The following is a 16,674-nucleotide window of genomic DNA, read 5'->3' as shown; positions in this document are numbered from 1 at the left end:
TATGGGATTTTATCACATGCTGGGCAAGATATCTGAGAAAACAGGATGTTTCAAGGCTATTTGTTTCTCTGATTAGAGAAAAGAGGAAACAAATGTCTGGTACTTAACCCATTCTTTGCCTGATAATGACATAGATTGAAATAATAGTGTCTGCCACAGTGGAATCAATATATATTGTATCTGCTAGATCAGTGATCCCCAACCAGTAGCTCGTGAGCAACATGTTGCTCCCCAACCCCTTGGATGTTGCTCCCAGTGGCTTCAAAGTAGGTGCTTAATTTTGAATTTCTGGCTTGGAGGCACATTTTGGTTGCATAAAAACCAGTTGTATTGCCAAATAGAGCTTTACCAAAAAGCCAATCACAGCCCTTCGTTGGCATCCTCAGGAACTATTTTCATGCTTATGTTGCTCCTCAACCCTTCTTACATTTAAATGTGGCTCACGGGTGAAAAAGGTTGGGGATCCCTGTGCTAGATAAATAAAAATGGGCTTAACTGACAATATTTTTCATACTGTGTATTCACTTGCCACCCAACTGTAAAAACAGCAATGTATGTGGTGGTATGCAATAACAGAATGGGCACAGAATAGCTTGTGAAGATGTGCAGCTTATGTATTTAACATTCTGATTCCCTGGACAAAGCAATTACAATAGGGAACAGGGACTCTGTTGCTGCATAAAAGGCTGCACATATGCCATGTGGGGTCTACAAGTTAGTTACAATGTGTGTGCTGTGAAATCGATTTGCTAATGTACAGGGCCAGATTTCAATACTGGGCCACCCTGCCCCCCTCCCCAGGATTGCGCACAAGTGCATCATATTAACTCGCACACAAAACACTGGGGACAGGACGCTTAGAAAACGTCAGCACGAGTAGGCCCCAGTACTCCCTATCTGAGTAAAATTCAGGTGCATATGAGCGAGCGGCATACTGCCCCTAAATTTGTGCCGCTTTAGGCCCAGGCCTTTGTGACCTCGCCACAGATTCAGGCGTGCTAATGTATAGGGTCACTGGCTAACGTAAAACTTCAGGTATTGTGTTATATGAATCTGCCAAATGGGGATATTAGATTTATACAAGTGCTATTTACTATTCAGTCCTTGCCCCTTAATTTGCATTTTCACAACACAGGCAAGCAGACTAGGGTTAATTTTATCAGAAGCTAGTCACACTAGAAAATGAGGGAACACACAGCCTCTGTGAATACTATTTCATTATTTTTAGAGAAGCAAAACCACCATTGATATGAGACACCTACAAACCAGCATGTTTATATCAGAAAAATACCCAAACACTAACTGATGAAATGTTAAGCAGACCACTACAGTATTGTTTGTTCATTAGCCAGGCAAAGATGCACAATGGTAAGTATTGCAGCCTTGCAGCATTGGGATCCTAGGTTTAACTCCTGCTAGAGGACTATCTGTAATGCTAATGCCACAAGGTTAATTCTCAGCCTGATGAAAAACACAACCTGAAAATCAGCACTTACGCTGGCATCAGCCTTCTTACTAAGTTACTTACGGAATTTTCATGCTAATCCATGCCTGGTGAAAAAAAATTCTCATCACTGTTTCAGATGGTGGTCCTGGCACTGTGCAATATGTAAGCACTATATAAATATATATAGGATAATAATATTGTCTGCATTTATTTTACTGCAAGAAGGAATGTAACACTGGAGGAGATTAAGTAAAGGTGTTACAATTCCATGCCTGCTATAACCCTAAGGCACAAAATTGTACCTGCAAACCGAAAAATGCCATTACTACTGAGTTCATGGTGCCCAGTATTCAATCAGGTTCAAAAGGCTGTGTGTTTTATATAGTTCCTAAAATACAAACAATAAAATAATTAATTTGCATGTCAAGAATCCCTCATCCATAACTAGAAGGCTGAACTTGGATAACTCCCCTGGTAGGCCTTACACCTTAGGGCATATTCATCAAAGGGGAAAAATACAGTGTTTCAAAAGCAAAATGTACAGCTCTCTATTAACATAAATAACATTTCATATAAATTAGGTATATGTATGAGTAAACGCTATGCCCCTAAAAATTCTACATAAAAAGAAGGCAATAATAATGGAGACAACAAAACATTACCTTGCAAGTTGGATTCCAATAAATATATCCTGCTCCTCCTCCAGTGCAGTTTGGGTATTGTCCATGGTCACCAATTCCTCCAGGGCCCAGGTAACCTCTAAGGAATTACAACCAAGTTACCTTACATTGTGCATATTGTAACTATATACTAAGGCATATTTGAAAACATAAACATTAGCCTATAAACAAAGAAGAGTTAAAATATGACCCCATGAACTTTGAAAAGACAGTAGAACCTGTGCTAGATGCCTCTAAAACTGATATATTGTACAGTGTATATATTATGCTTTACTAACAAAAGGGGTTGTTCACCTTCAAACAACTAGTTGTTTTCACATAGATCACCAGAAATAATGACTTTCCCCAATTACTTTCTATTTTCTATGTGTAACTGTTTTTCTAATTTTGAAGTATAAAGTGTAATTTTTTACCTTCTAAAGAAGCTCTGGGAGGTGGGGTCGCGCAGGGTTGGATTGGGGGGCCCGGGGCCCACCAGGACTGCTGTCCAGGGCCCCCCGTCCCCCTACTCTGGCACGCCTCTTGCGCGCACGGAGGCGCTCATGCATGTACGTCACCATGCGCATGCTCTGGTGGCGCCGACGCTCGGCACGCATGCGCTTATGCCGCTTGCCAGACCCCACTTTTTTTGAGTGGGGTCTTCCGGAGAAGGGGTCTGGCCCGGCAGGGGCCCATGAGGGTCAGGGCCCCCCGGGTTTTTTCCCGGTGTCCCGCCGAGCCAGTCTGACACTGGGGTCGCTGACCCTGTAAACTGTTCTAAATGGATACATTTAGTTGATACATTTCTTATCTTTGTCCCTGCTGAGCAGAATCTATGGGTTTCATTACAGGCAGCTGTTAGAATTGATACAATAGTTGTTAATACTCCAGAGATGCTGCTGAGAAAAGTATCAACTAAATGTTGCAAAATTATTATCGTTTATAGTATGCCCATGAATTACTGAACATTCAACTTTAAACTTAGATTTTGGAAAAACAGTAAGTAATAAATAAAGAAAAGTAATTGTAAAGAGTCTTTATTTCTGGGGAACAATCTAAAGACAACTGAACTGAAAAAAGTGTTTGGAAGGTGAACAACCCCTTTAAAGGAATTGTTCGCCTTTGAGTTAACCTTTAGTATGATGTAGAGAGTGATATTCTGAGACAATTTGTTATTGCTTTTTATTATTTGTGGTTTTTGAGTTATTTAGCTTTTTATTCACCAGCTCCCCAGTTTGCATTTTCAGCAATCTTGTTGCTAGCGTCCAAATTACCCTTGTAACCATGCATTTTTCTGTGCAAGAGACTGGAATATAAAAAGGAGAGGCCCTGTAGGTAGGGAACAGGTAATAGAGGCAAGCAGTGGGCACGGGACAGGGCAGGCTGTGTGCCAGGCCCCTTCAAAGTTTTTTTGTGGGGGTTGCCTATTGCTGACTAGTTAAGCCACTGGTTCTTCAATAACAGTGACAGCTGAAGACAGTGGTTTATAAAGGGGTTGTTCACCTTCCAAACACCTTTTTCAATTCAGTTGTTTCTAGATTGTTCCCCAGAAATAAAGACTTTTAGCAATTACTTTACATTGTTTATTTTTTACTGTTTTTCCAAAATCTATGTTTAAAGGGGACCCGTCACCCAAAAAAATTATTCCAAATCCTATTTTATTCTGTAAGTCAAACAAAATGAACTTTAATTACACTGTATAAATTATTTGAATCTTGTTTCCATCAGTCTGGGAATTCATAATTATAGCACTGTTTTTATTGGCACTGTTATTAAGCCAAGCCTTGCATCATCTCAGAATCTTGTTTGTGCACAACAATGGGGGACCTGATGTCCATCCCCATGCTCTGGTTACACAATTAAATGGTAAAGAGAGAAAGGGTATGTGGGGAGGGCAGTGACATCTAGGAAATGCTGAATGGAAAGTGAAAGTAATTGCTTGCCCTGCCTCTATGCCTACGCATAGAGGAGGGGCAGGCAATATTTGATTGACAGCTGAGATTTTTAAATGAGTTTACAACAGCTATGCATGCTTGAATAAAACAACAATTTGGATTTCATGTTTAATTTGAAAAGGACTTTTATTATACAGCTTTTTATGTCTGGGTGACAGGTCCACTTTAAAGTGGAATTTTCGTGTCTCTGGTGTTTCAGTCTGGGAGCTCAGTAATTCAGGCGCAGACTCTAAATGGCTACAATTTTGCAACATTTAGTTGATACATTTTTCAGCAGTATCTCTGGAGCATTAGCAACTATTGTATCTAGTCTAACAGCTGCCTGTAATGAAACTCAGATTCTGATCAGCAGGGACAAAGATAAGAAATGTATCAACTAAATGTATCAATTTAGAAGTTTACACGGTCGGCGACCCCCCTCCCAGAGCTGCTTCAGAAGGTGAAAAATTACACTTTACACTTCAATATTAGAGAAACATTATTTCTGGTGATCTGGTGATGTGAAAAAACTAGTTGTCTGAAGGTAAACCACCCCTTTATGCAAAATCAACTTTACATGTTAATGTATGCCCAGGCCCTGGCTGACTGTAACACAGTGTAAAGGGTACCAGCTAACAGCAATCCCACATTATAACGCAACTGAAATGTACCCTAAAGATTAAGCCATTGCCAGTGTCGGACTGGCCCACGGGATACCAAAAAAACTCCCGGTGGGCCCAGGTGTCAGTGGGCCCTCTTGCTTCCTACCATTTAGTCTATTTCATGAGCATCCCCTATTTATTTATTGGAAAAAATCCATAATAATGGAAGAATATAATTAGTAGATATAAAGACTTTTCTGGTGGCCCAGGGTCTAAGGTTTTCTGTAGGGCCCCTGGAATCACAGTCCGACATTGCCATTACCTTGCAGTCATTTCAGCCAGCAATACATATAAATAATCACTATAATTCCAATAAAGCAAGTGACATGGATCAGAAGTTTTTAATCAGTTGAAAATGTAATTCAATTGCCATGTTTTTTTTAAAATAGACTTTTGAATATTTGTTCCATTTTGCAGGACATACTATGCATAACTGAGTAACAAGATACAATTTCTCTGTGTGATGGAATGCTTGTATTTATGTGCCAGACTACCAGAACTAAAGGTGCATTTTCTTGAATTCTTAAATATTCTATCGAGGGCTACTTTTCCAATATTTGGCATATACTGTATGTGGGTGTGGGGATGTGGGTGGGCCTTAGGCATTCAGTGCAACATTCTGCTGGTGCAAGATGTATTGTGAACCCTGTACTTGACACTTTATTTTCTTACCAATACCCGTAGGCAGGGTTGTCAGGGCAGACATTTTTTGCATTGCTATATTATTCTATATATATATATATATATATATATATATATATATATAAACATATGCTTCACCGGCACTCACCCTCAGTAGATCAAATCCCGGGTGCTCCTCAGAGGAGAACAAATAGATGCAATTAGGAGCACTCACGGCTGTAGTGATAAAGAAATATCTTTTATTGGAGTGTTACAAACTACCCCACATCAACGCGTTTCGGTTCTCTCAGAAGGCATCCTGACGACGGTTCTGAGAGAACCGAAACGCGTTGATGTGGGGTAGTTTGTAACACTCCAATAAAAGATATTTCTTTATCACTACAGCCGTGAGTGCTCCTAATTGCATATATATATATATATATATATATATATATATATATATATATATATATATATATATATATATATATATATATATATATATATACATACACAATCTTTTTAATAATATAATGTAATATTGTTAAAATCATATTCTATGATTTTGTCATATACGTTTTAAACAGGGGCAAACCGTTTAAACAGGCCGTACCCCTATCGATTTATTTATGCCTGATAGAGGAAGAACATGTTGTTTTATAAATCTTTTTACTTGGGATACCCAGGCACTGGAGGCAGAAATGTTAGACACAGTGAGATTGTCTCCAGTGCTATGATAAAGGTATATTACGGCCAGTACAGCACAAGATCCCTTACTACAGCACTCCACTGACGGCTCTGCATAGACAAGAAGATAAATAGTCAAAGAAGCACTTTGGGCCACTTTACAGAGAGTTAGTTTCAACATCAATATTTAAAACCTTTCCTTCTTTTATACTGGTCAGCAGGATGATTCCTGCTTGTTTTTAACAACAGACATTCTGTGCAACAAGCAATTACATGATGTCTTGCACCACCAGCACTGATACTGCAGCTGAATTAAAATGGCAAAATCGTTCAATCTGCATTTCTTATGAAAGCTTTTGGCAATATGTATTATTCTCTATCACTTTTTGTATACGTTTGACATATTTTTTGTACTAGACAGCATTTATTTTGCTAACATTTATACTATATTACCCATATAAACTGTTTCCATAAAGCAAACTCTGATATCACTGAGGAATGCTGCTTAATCCCTTTGAGCCTCCTGCTGTCATGAGTAATGATGTCCCCCAATAATCCAAAATATTATTGGGGGAATGTAATAAATGTCACAAAGAGAAAAACTATTTGCACAAATAAGAATAAAAATGTGCATTATGTAATGTAATATTCTTCCTTAAACTGTTATTGAATTGGGAATATTAATTGCTTGTTGTGAATTTTTATTGCTCATTGCCCACTTTTATGAAGTGCTTGAAGGTGTCATACTCTTTTGGAGCAAATATAACAACTTTTTCAGTAAGAAGCTTTCTTACATTTACTGCGCACTGGTGCAAACTTTAAAATTCTCAAACATTCTTCCACTGTCGGAAGTGGTCGCTAAACAGTTTCCGGGTTCGAAAAAGCTACTGTATATAAAATGTGCCCTTTGACACCTTCAATGTGCAATTATTATTCACAATGCAATAATAGTTAAATGAAGAATATTACATTGCAAAATGTGAATTTTTACTCTTATTTGCACAAATTGTTTTTCTCTTTGATACTTTTATTACATTACCCCATTGGCGAGGTACTTCTGATAATCTTACCCACCTACTGCAGTTATACTCCACTAAAGGCATATCATAACAATTCATATTTGTGCTCCCTAAGGTAGTTACTTTCTTTAACCCTCCTATTATCTGTCCATATTCTATAAACATATCTTCCCCCATCCTCCAGTTACGAACAATACACGATTGCGCAGCCTCACTTTTTTTCCTCTTTTGCTGGCTGCAGGGGATGTTTGTGCAAACCCTGGGCCCTGTTCCATACCAACGTGTATTCTGTCTTGTTTTGATGCCCCCTTGCTCTTCTTGTTCCTCTACTCTCTTAAACCTTATTCATATTCCAACTCTTCCTACTTCCTGTCTTCCATATCTTGTGCTCTTCTCAACATCTGCTCTTTAACTAACAAATCCAATTTTATCCATGATCTTTTTTGGTCTAAATTATTAAGTCTTCTTGCATTAAAAAGGAAACCTGGTGGTGCCTCAAGGCTCTGTACTGGCCCTTTTTTTGTTCTCCTTGTATACTGTCATCTGCTCATTTGGCTTTAATTATCATCTGTATGCTGATGATACCCAAATATATTTAGCCACCCCTTCATTAACAGCTGAAACTGAGGCTCAAATCTCTAACTGCCTTCTAGCAATCTCCAACTGGATGAACCAGTGTCACCTCAAACTCAACAAACTCTGAACTGAACTAAACAAAAACTAAACTAATCATCTTTCCACCTAAGCCTGGTCCTTTGCCCCTATTTACTATCTCTTTTGATGGCATGCTCATTAATTCTGTCAACTCAGTACGCTGTCTGTTCTCTGATCATATTAACACCATTGTCAAAACGTGTTACTTTTTCTTACGCTATATTGCCAAAATCCATCCCTTTCTTTCACCTGCTACGGCCAAGATGCTCATGCATGCTCTCATCCTATCTACATCCGACTACTGTAACCTTCTAATAACTGGCCTCCCTAACTCCAATCTCTCCCCTCTACAGTCTATATTCAGTTAGAATTCTCCTCCTCTCATCCAAAAGTGTACAGTCCCCTCCCCTGCTGAAGGTCTTATCATGGCTTCCCATAAAACAAAGAATAACTTACAAACTCCTCTTCATAACCTGCAAAGCCCTTCACTCCTTTTCACCTAACTACATCTCATCCTTTGTCTCTCTATTTGTGTCTGTTACCTTCCCATTTAGACTGTAAGCTCTACTGGGTAGGGTTCTCCATTCTTTTGTCTCCTTGACAGTAAGCACTTAATATGTATTGTAACTATACTTTATATTTATGTGCATTGTATTTTTGTACTTTTGTACTTCTTTGTACTTATTATTGCAATGATCCCCTGTTTGTTCTAATTTATTGTTCTGCTGTACAGTGCTTTGCCCTGAAGGAAAGCTATACAACATAAAAACATACATACATACAGTACATACATAATTGGCCAGATGCCACTGCCTAAAGTGCCTCCAGGGGAGCAAGCAGTTGAAACAATGGTGATAGATTTCAATCAGATAAAAGACAAAGGACTGATCACAACTCACTGATGATCACTACAAATTTGTACAAATTTTATACATACAGTATATGCTATCTTTCATCTGAAATGCTTGGGATGTGCAAAGCACTGAATGTAGGTCCATTGTCTTTGGTTAGTTTTCATGCACAGTTGGGGGCGAGGGCAGGGTGGCCATTAGTGGTTACATAGTGTCCTGCTCAAAAGAGGAAGGGAAGTGGGATAGAAACAATATATTCTCCCACTGAAACCCTTTTCATATGTAGCACCAATTCTCTGGAATGTATTGACCCAACATAATCATCAAATATTCATCAAAATAAATCTTCTTTCTTTCTGACTACTACTAAATCACCACACTCTCATAGCAGTATTTAACTACCACTCTAAACTATCAACCCTTTTTGCTGATATGCACTCAATCCCTGCTGTCTCTGTTGGTAGTCTATATTCTAATTAGCCATGCAAGGCAGGAACCCCTACCTCATATAGTGTAGCCTTGCAAATACACTATTTATATAACGCCATTACACATCAGTCTCTGTCCCAATGGAGCTTACAATCTACTCCCTATTACATTCACACACAATAGATTATTTACCTTGTACTTGTACAGTATTGTACAGTATTTTGTAGGAGAATCCCAGAGGAAACCCACACAGACATGGAGAGAACATACAAACTATACTACACTACAGAATACCAAGTAGTGTAACTAATATGTAAATGTAAGCAATACTTTTTTATACTTGTAAACTTGCTGACACCCTGATATTTATATTAATCTACGTTATTACTTTTTTCTAATTTTTAATAATTTTCTTAGTAAATACTAGGTTTTGTAACATCTTACCTCCCCAGTTCCAAGCTGCACTTTACTGAAACAATGTGCAGAAGAACAATGACAAAATAAGTGAAACCAAGACGTTGAAGAACTCTAAGGGGCACATTTACTAAGCTCGAGTGAAGGATTAGAATGAAAAATACTTTGAATTTCGAAGTTTTTTTTTTTGGCTACTTCGACCATCGAATTGGCTACTTTGACCTTTGACTACAACTTCGAATCGAACGTTTTGAACTAAAAATCGTTTGACTATTCAACCATTCGATAGTACTGTCTCTTTAAAAAAAAATTTGACTACCTACTTCGCCACCTAAAACCTACCGAGCACCAATGTTAGCCTATGGGGACCTTCCCCATAAGCTTTCTTATCTTTTTTTGATCGATGGAAAATCCTTCATTCGATGGATTAAAATCCTTCAAACCGTTTGATTCGAAGGATTTAATCGTTCGGTAAATCCTTCAACTTCGATATTCGAAGTCGAAGGATTTTACTTCGAGGGTCGAATCTCAAGGGTTAATTAACCCTCAATATTCGACCAATAGTAAATGTGCCCCTAGGTATCTATGCCCAGCACCAGAACACCAGACCCAATAAATTGATTTGGGTGAGAAGACAAAAATAAAGGAAACTAAAAGCGATCTATTGTACTTGTGGACAAATTTGTGGATTACTTCTGAATTAACACTTTTCTGAGTTTGAAAAAGCAGCAAAGTAGTAAAGGATATTAATCCAACAACAATCCATTTGCATCACATAAACATGGTGTGAGCAGACAGTATATATATATATATATATATATATATATATATATATATATATATATATATATATATTTATTTATGAAGATTTACTTATTAAATAACAGAATAAATGAGAAAAACAGACAAAGCTATATGTTTAGTACTATACAACAGCAGAAACGTAATATATTATCAAAGACTCAGTATCAAGCAGTATCAATTGTTTTGCAAAATCAAAACGCTACACAAAATGTAATGATTTACATAAAAGTATGGAAATAGAGGTACATTATGAATGTGGGTATGAAATAATATGTAAGAAAACAAGAAAAACAGACAGGATTAAGATATGCTGGGCATATTCTACTTACAAGATTGCAGACAAACTACTGTATATGAAATACCAGTATGGGACCTGTTATTCAGAATGCTCAGGATCTCCATACATTAAGTCTAATAAAAAATAATTTAAACATTAAAAAAACCCAATAGGATTGTTTTGCCTCCAATAAGGATTAAATATATCTTTGTTAGGAACAAGCACAATAGTAAAAATTTACTAATTTACAAAAGTAAAAATTTATTTGATTAAATTAAATTAAAGTCTATGGTAGATGGCGTTCTCGTAATTTGGATCTTTCTGGATGATGTGTTTCGGGATAAAAGATCCCATACCTGTATATCCAAATTAAAAAAAAAAAAAAAAAAGCATTGCAATGCATATTTTACATTTTATGTGCCTCCTGCATGGTCATAATTAAAACGCAAGGCATTGTTGAGTGGAAATATAGACATTTCAATCAAAATGTTTGGGGTATAATTGAGGAGAGCCCCATAATGTAGGTGTGTCAGTGCAATCTTCTCAATCTGTCTCGGTGTTATATATAGGTAGTAAATAAAGTTGAAACATGAGAGGGTGGCAACATCCAGTCATAATCAATGTATACAGTGTCCATAGGCATAAATATTGAACTGCAAATTATTTTGTAAAAAAAAAAGTCATTACAGGTTTGTTAAATAACAGTCAGGAAAATAATATTAAAAGGAAGCAGTGTTGCTGTCAAATGTATAATCTGGAAATACTGTAATACCCAGCTCACACATTGCTGATAGTGTACTTATGTGTTGTATAATCAAATGAGACTGAAATGAAGTGCAGCATATCCTTGACTATGGCATCACCTAGCACACTTATGCCATTCCTATGTATGTCCTATTTTTGTTTTTGCATACAAAATCTCAACCTCTTTTTAACTTTAACTGTTCTTAGCCAATCTGCTATTGCTGCATTTTGTAATTCTTTACTCTGTATTGCTCCTTTACTTTTGAACAGACATATCTGATGTTTTTGGGTCTATTCTGTTGCAGTTCTGTCTTAGTTATCTTATCTTTTCCTTTGTCTGTACAAGCTCTTTACCTATTACTACTTTGTTAATTGCTGGGTTATAGACAACCAGGAAACAATCTGCATGGGGTCTGCATATTCCTCTCATGTATTTGTTTCCTTTGCATGATCCAATTTCCTTCCCAGTCAAAAAAACACACTGGCGGGTAATTGCTTTTTATTGTAATTTAGCTCCTAATTACATTTCTTGGAGATTACAATTTTATTTTTCAAAATGGCTTAAATTTGTGGCCAAACTTATTACGAAGCACTTGCTAAGAAGTGCTACTTTGCACTTTCAGCCTAAATTCCAACATTTGGTAGTGAGAGAGCCATAGTGGGGCAGAAAGGGTGATGGGCCAAGTAGTATTGCCTTGGGTGCCACTATTACTTGTCCAGCCCAGGTCCCCCAAGGTTGATAAACCTTAACAAAAATTGATCAAAGGAAATTATTTGTACCAAAAGCAGCATACTGAAATTATATTTCAGTATGTTTGTGAAGATTCTCATTCATCCAGGTCATGGTATATCTATAGAAATAAGTCAAATCAATTGGACTTGCTGTGTTTTTCTTGAAGACATTTCACCAGGTCATCCAACTGGCAAGATTGTATTAGCAAGATTGGAGCTTTAATGTGTTATTAAACCTTCCAGGGAGAGGTGCCAAAACAGCATTGTATGTGGAAGAAAAAATATTTTGCACCCCCCCCCCAGCCTCTATTCAAACTTGGTTTTTCAGTTTTTACATACAGTATATGGCTTCTTTAACACCTCTTTTGAACCAGTCTCTCTCTTGGTCTAGAATCTGAACTTGACAGTCTTCAAACGTGTTTAATAACACAACAAGGCTCGAATCTTGCTAATACAATCAACACCTAACTTAATTACATCATTGTCGATTATGATAAACAGATTATGCTGATGGGAGCAACATTCCAGAGGATATATAGCGAAGCAAGATCCTATGTACAAGTTATTCTGAATTGAGAAAGCCAGTTGGATGACTGGTGAAACGCCTTCAAGAAAAACGCAGCAAGTCCAGTTGATTTGATGTATTTCTATAGCTTTATTTCAGCACTTTATGTGTCAATATTTTTCTCAAAGTATATAGTAGGAATAATGTACAAGAAGAATTGTATAATTGCAAACATGTATTAAAGGAAAACTATACCCCCAAACAATGTAGGTCTCTATAAAAATATATTGCATAAAACAGCTCATGTGTAAAACCCTGCTTCACGTAAATAAACCATTTTCATAATAATATACCTTTCTAGTAGTATGTGCCATTGGGTAATCATAAATAGAAAATTGCCATTTTAAAAAATAATGGCTGCCCCCTGGGTTTGTACGATTCACTGTGCACACAAACATACCAACAAACCATACCTGTTAGGTCACATGAGCCTATTAACAGACAGTTCTATCTTTTGCTTTAACACTTCTTCCTGTTACAGTTAGAGTTGTAGTATTTCTGGTCAGGTGATCTCTGAGGCAGCACACAGACCATCACAAAATGGTGGCTCAAGAGATGTAACAGGGCAATATTACCTTAAATATATAGCCCAGTTTGGTAAGATTCTTTAATATGCCACTTAATATGATGTAAACTATCTGCTGCTTAAGTGTTCATTTTGGGAGAATTGTTTTCCTTTAAAGAATATCTGCAAACTAAGAATGTCTGTCATTACTGTAAAAAGGGTTAACCTGACTATTACTGGTAGTCTTAGGTAATCTGAGTCTCACTCATGGTATAGGATTTGTGTCATATAAGGGTAACATGCTTTTAAGTTGCTGTACTGTACATTAAAGTGCAATAGTCATTATTACAGGGAGAATGGATCCAGGATTAATCAGAGTGCTTTCCAGCACCTTTGTTATTTTAATAACAGCAAGTATTCCCTTTAGTGCTCCCATTAATGGATTACTATGCGTTCTTTTAATTCATTCTCTTTCATGTTTATATTGCAGAGTTCTAGAAGCTTCTTTATGTCCATTGTGGCAGTTGTGCTTTACCCATGGCAATGCCTAATGTAATGTTCATGACATTACTTTTAGATGATCAATTGAATACAATATGTTCATCTATAAGAGAAAATCATTATCTGGCAGTTATGACATTATTTTTTCACACAATGGCAAACTTCATGCTGTATTTTAACTCTTTTAGCAGTACTGCTGCTATGGGTGATATGTAACTTCATTAGGTACGGGTAAGTGAGCTATTATCTTGAAACCCATTATCCAGAAAGCTCTGAATTACAGAAATCCCATCTCCCATAGACTCAATTAAAATCAAATAATCCAAATTTTTAAAAATTATTTCCTCTGTTATAATAAAACATGGGTAGCAGGGATATTGATATGGGGTAGGACAAGGAAACGTATTCTGCATCAGACAGCAAGAAAGTCAGTATAAGACTAGAAGGATAAGTACTAAGTGCAATTTTTGTATGCTAATTACCATGTTTTTTCAACTGTCAATTTTTTCAAAAATAATTTTGTTAAATCTATTTTAGAGATAACAATGTGGTCACTTATTGTGAGCTAAATGTGAACAGTGTCAAAAATGGCACTAGGGTACAATTATTTTGGTGTTAGTCTAGGCCAGGGGTCCCCAACATTTTTTTTACCCGTGAGCAATATTCAAATATATAAAAGTTGGAGAGCAACATACTGTAAGTAGGCAACAAGTTCCTGGGAGTGCCAAATAAGGGATGTGATTGGCAATTGGTAGCCCCCTATATGGATTGGCAGCCTACAGGAGAGTCTGTTTGGCATTACACATGTTTTTTATGCAACGAAAGCTTGATTTCAAACAAGAAATTTAAAAAGAAGTACCTGCTTTGAGGCCACTGGGAGCAACATCCAAGGGGTCCAAGAGCAATATTGCTTATGAGTGACTGGTTGGGGATCACTGGTCTAGGCTATAGACTCTGGGGTTTGTATATTTTAAATTATGTTAGAATAAAGATTTCTATATTTGCATTATGAAAGCATATTGATACTAGGGCCATTCTGCCCTCATGCGTATTTAATTTAGCGATTTCTGCTAAATGTAGCGTGTGGGTTTAGCCTGTTGCAGAACCCACTTGATCAATGACAACCAACTCATTGTCTGTACTTGAACTTTTCCAACCTACCTGTCTACTGGCATGGACTTCTGTCAGTCTTCTTTTCCAGCCTGTGCCTCTGTTTCTCAATTGCCTTGCCGGTATCAGGATTTACCTCTTTGTCTTGTCATCCATGCTTGTGCCAGTACTTATCTTCTACCTTGCCTTGTTATTTAATCCTGCTTGTCTTTTGAATAAGTGTGTTCCTGTTTGCCATGCCAAACACCTGTCCTGCCTGATTCTATTTCAGCTTTCTACTTGGTCCTCACTAAACTCTTAAAATGACCCAGGTTAACAATAGTGCCAGCTAGTTTATTGACACACAAGCTAATATTTTTTCCCACTGCAAAAAAATCAACCAGTGCACTTTGTTAATAATGCATTGTAATGTTCTGACTCATGCTACAATCAGCTAATCCTGACTCTTGAAACATCCAAAGACGGGAATTGCATTTTTTTAATAGTGACAATTGACTTTTAAAATGTGCAGTGATGCATCAAGAGACTGAACAGACATTCTTTGACAATAAGTAGCAAGTTAAATAAAAAACATTCCTAGCTGACCCATGGGTTAATGGCTTATGGAACAAGAAACATAGAGAAAGAAGTGTTGGTGGTTATGGCATAGGAAAGCTGCTATGGTGAGCCTGTGGAAGGTCATGGGAATAGGTCAAGGATGGTGAAACATAACTCTTGCAGAATGAGGGGCTATATTGACCACACCATATTATGTAAGGGTTAGTGCAGAACACCTGCTTAAGGTCCTCTAATCATGGATTAACTGTAGTAAAACACAACAAAAGTTAAGACTGGGAAAGACAACTCTGCATATTTAATTTAGTCCAACTTCAAATAAAAATTTGGTTGAAAATATCATACAAATGTTTATGGCAAAAAGAAACTTAAAAAGGAAAAATATCTGTAATAGTTTAGATCAAAATGTATATAAAATATACATTGAAGAAGTATATTAATGAAGTAAAAGGGATCATATCTACAAAGGAAGAGATCCAGGCTAATTTCTAGGGATGCACCAATACACTATTTGGGATTTAGCTAAATCCCGAATACTTTGTAAAAGAACATTCTGAATACAGAACTGAAATTTGCATATGCAAATTAGGGGCAGGATGGATGAAAGAGTAATGAATGCGCAGTGCAAGGTTATTTTTTTTTTCACTTCCTTGTTTGTGACATGAAAAGTCACGTAAGAATTAGGTCGGACAAGCACAAGGAATGGGCTGAATCCGAATGCTGATGAAAAAGGCCTAGCCAAATACCTAATCAAATCATTTTCCATGACCAGTAGAAGTGCAAGAGCACTAGGGGGTGCAAGATCATACCACCAGCTTATTCAAGCTGCACTTCTTCTCCCAGTCTGTTTGCTTTATGCACCTTATGCAGGATAAAAAAATCTGGTGCGAGGTTGCAAACTGTAATCTGCACAGGAATGCAGAGGACCTAGGGAGCAATTCTGCTGTTCCCTAATTTGCTTATCTGAATGAGGTGCATGTTAGGGGATGGGGGAGTCTACCCCTGCTCTCTATGTAAAGCTTCTGCTGAATGCAGGCACCATTGCCTGCAGGTCTCTGCACTAGAACATGCAGAGGCCCGCAACAATTCTTTAATTGTGCAATGTGCCCATTCTATACAATGTGTGCAACTAATTTCCTATTAAAAAATACTGGGGCGGACTAATGCATAGGATACCCTAGGCTATATCTTAGGGGCCTGGTGGTATCAGCTTTTTATTTAGACAATTATTATTTTTATTTTATTTCTGGTCAGGAACTCTTGCGGGGCAAAGAAGGCAGGCAAGGCACATCATGTTCGAGGATGAGTGTAGATCCAATGATGTCCCTGGCACGCACCAAACCCAACCCGGCATAGAGAGCTCCGGTGCACATGTGTCTGAATCTGCACACATCTAGACCCTGCAGTAGCCTAGAAGGGGGGTCTGTGTGGATGTAGCCTAGGGTCCCCACATGTCATTAATCACCACTAAATAAACGACCCCTGTTTTATTTAATCATGTCAT

General features: G+C 37.4%; 1 pseudogene; it reads right to left on the bottom strand.

The window, feature by feature from the left end:
* The window catches only part of LOC121396008, a 121,729-nt pseudogene that overhangs the window by 90,939 nt on the left and 14,116 nt on the right, over window positions 1–16,674 (bottom strand).

Source organism: Xenopus laevis, chromosome 7S (assembly GCF_017654675.1).
Source record: "Xenopus laevis strain J_2021 chromosome 7S, Xenopus_laevis_v10.1, whole genome shotgun sequence".
Taxonomy (NCBI): domain Eukaryota; kingdom Metazoa; phylum Chordata; class Amphibia; order Anura; family Pipidae; genus Xenopus; species Xenopus laevis.
This window is presented reverse-complemented; position numbering and strand designations above follow the sequence as displayed.